The 3,040-nt window shown below is 39.4% G+C and overlaps 1 pseudogene; it reads left to right on the top strand.

Moving 5' to 3' along the window:
- The first annotated feature begins 1,369 nt into the window (after nt 1-1,369).
- Nucleotides 1,370-2,960, top strand: LOC106531867 (UDP-glucuronosyltransferase 2A1 pseudogene; annotated as a pseudogene).
- The last annotated feature ends 80 nt before the right edge of the window (nt 2,961-3,040 follow it).

Here is a 3,040-nt window from a genome sequence, read left to right as displayed (position 1 = left end):
TTCCTAAAAACATAGTTTTGTAGATGAATGCAGCGTCAAATCCTGACAGTTAGAAATGATTTTATCAAACAGGTTCTTTGGTTCTTGCTGAAAACAACACATCTTAATTTGCACCTGGAAAAAAACTCATGGTAAACAACAGATTTAATTAATCCTGAAAGCAGATTTTGCAACAGATTCTTGGATAATCTGAGAATTGTTTATTGGTGTTTAAGATCGACTCATGTTTTCCACAGACTTCATGTCAAAACCTACAGTTTGGTTTATAAAAGCTATGAAACAAAATCTTGTTCTGGAATTTTCAGAATCTCTTCCGCATGTGTAAAATATGGATTCTCTTTCCAATGTATACCGTTAAATTTTTGCATTGATATCTATAATTAACGTAAAGAATTTGTGTTAAATGCTGAAGAAAAACTGAGTTATTATAGGTAAACCAACCTGAACACTGGCTAAAATGTGCAGAACACAAGCTGAACACACAAACTTACAAACAATTGCAGCCAAAAGCAGCATAAAAAAATGGTAAAATTAGCAAAATGTAAAATAAAAAAAAGCTAAACGGAGCATAAAAACTAGAGTAGAGAAAGTTTTCTGAAGCAAGTCTTAAGGAGGATTTTTCAAGATCTATGGAAATGTTTATTTTAAATTACATTATAGTTTTAAAAAACACAATTTATAGCAGACTACTGCAGATTGAGCTGAATGTCTGATAGATGAAAGTCAGCACTGAGTTTAGCCGGCTCAGCCTTCATGTCATTAAAACCGCCTCGAGGGAAACCTGAGACATTTTGTTCTTGTGGTATTACATAACATCATAAACTCTTTGAGGCGCTGCGACTGTACTTCTTCCAAGTACACCTCGAATAAAAGGGAAGGTGTGTTTACTAGAACACAAGTAGATGAACACAAAGCTGTGAAACTTGAGAGGAACGTCTAATAACGGCCCTGGGGTTTTCATGAATACCTTTGTTGCAGTTGTGTAATCAGGAAGCAGGTTCTGATCTGAAAGTTGTCATTTTTTACACAAAACACAAACATTCTTTAAAAAACATTCTTTGTGCATAAACTTGGTGTATTAAGTTTGTTTTAGACATATGGTTTAGACAATGGTTTTTCTTTGAGCTGCAGAGCTATTTATTTTTTATTCTCTGGACATAAGAAACATGAAGCGTTAAAACTCTATTTGGTAGAGTTTATTTTGCCTAAAAGTTAAAGGAAATCTTGCCTAGCATCAAGTCTGGATGGGTTAAGCAGAAGTTTCAGAAGAGTGAAAGAAAAGTCTAATGACTTCACATTTCTTGTCAGAATATCTTTCAGAGATGTACCGACTGACCCTGGTGACACTTGCAGTGTTGCTCTGCAAATCTTTGGTAAATGGAGGGAAAGTCTTGGTGTTCCCTGTAGATGGAAGCCACTGGGTCAACATGAACATTATGATTGAAGAGCTTCACGCCAGAGGCCATGAAGTGACCGTGATGCGTCCTTCAGACTCCTGGTACATCAAGGAAGACTCTCCTCACTACAAATCCATCACTACCTCTTCAGCTGGTTTAGATTTGGAATTTGAGGCATTTATCACAAGAATTCTGATGCTGCGACGCCAAGGATTTACGTTTTGGAATCAGATGTCTCTAGAGCAAGATAGGATGAAACATTTCTACCTGTTTCATAAACAGGTGCTTGACATTGTGGAACAGATTTTTGAGGATGCAAAGCTGATGCAGAGTCTTCGTGATACTAAATTTGATCTGATGCTCACTGATCCTGCATTTGGCGGAGGAGTTCTTCTAGGTCACCGTTTGGGTCTTCCTCTTGTCTTTAATGTCAGATGGACTGTTCAGGGTGAGGGGCATGAAGCAATCGCACCTTCCCCACTTTCCTATGTCCCTATAACATTAGCAGATCTAACTGATAAGATGACATTTACTCAAAGGATCAAGAATTTCATGTTCTACTTCATGACTCATTTACACAATTGGTATGTTATAGATCCAAACTACAAACCCTTTGTCCAGCGTTATTTTGGCAATGACATTCATTACATGGAGCTGTTCCAGGCAGCTGATATCTGGTTGATGAGAAATGATTTCACCTTTGAGTTTCCTCGTCCTACCATGCCAAACATCGTATACATTTCAGGATTTCAGTGCAAACCCTCCAAACCTCTCTCTAAAGATCTGGAGGACTTTGTACAGAGCTCTGGGGAACATGGAGTCATTGTGATGACTCTGGGGACTCTGGTGGAAAAACTTCCTGAGGATGTCACTGAGGACATCGCTGCTGCTTTTGCAGAACTTCCTCAGAAGGTCATCTGGAGGCACAAAGGCAAGAAGCCATCCACCCTTGGCAACAATACTTTGCTCTTGGACTGGTTGCCCCAAAARGACCTCCTGGGACACCCCAAGACCAGGGTTTTTGTGGCTCATGGAGGCACCAATGGGATACAGGAGGCCATCCACCATGGCGTACCCCTGGTTGGAATCCCGCTCATGTTCGACCAGCAGGACAATTTCTTCAGGATGGCATCTAGAGGAGTGGCCAAAGTCCTGGACTATGGAACTGTGAACAAAGACATCTTCCTGGAGGCTCTGAAGGAGGTTCTTTATGAACCGTCATACAGGGAGAAGATGAAGGAACTGTCCAGCCTGCACAGAGATCAGCCCATGAAACCACTGGACCGAGCCATGTTCTGGATTGAGTTTGTCATGAGGCACAAAGGAGCRGCACATCTGAGGACAGAGTCCTACAAGATGTCCACCATCCAGTACTACTCAATAGATGTTARGGCTTTCCTAKTSYCAGTTYTTTTGATWGTTTTTACTGTTTTTATTTATGCAGTAAAYTTTCTCTGTCTGAAACTATTTTGCAGAAGTAAAGTGAAAAAGGAATGATGCATGTGCCTAATGACACATATTTCCACATTTCATAAAAAATTACTACTGTTGTTCATCAAACAACCAAGCTTGTTGTATTTTTAGTTAGTATTTTTCAGTACCTAGCTAACTATCTACTTTAAAGCTTTGAAAATCACCTTAAA

The sequence above is a fragment of the Austrofundulus limnaeus genome, unplaced genomic scaffold, assembly GCF_001266775.1.
Source record: "Austrofundulus limnaeus strain Quisiro unplaced genomic scaffold, Austrofundulus_limnaeus-1.0 Scaffold686, whole genome shotgun sequence".
NCBI lineage: Eukaryota > Metazoa > Chordata > Actinopteri > Cyprinodontiformes > Rivulidae > Austrofundulus > Austrofundulus limnaeus.
Note: the sequence above shows the minus strand (reverse complement) of the source record. Positions and strands in the feature narration are given on the sequence as shown.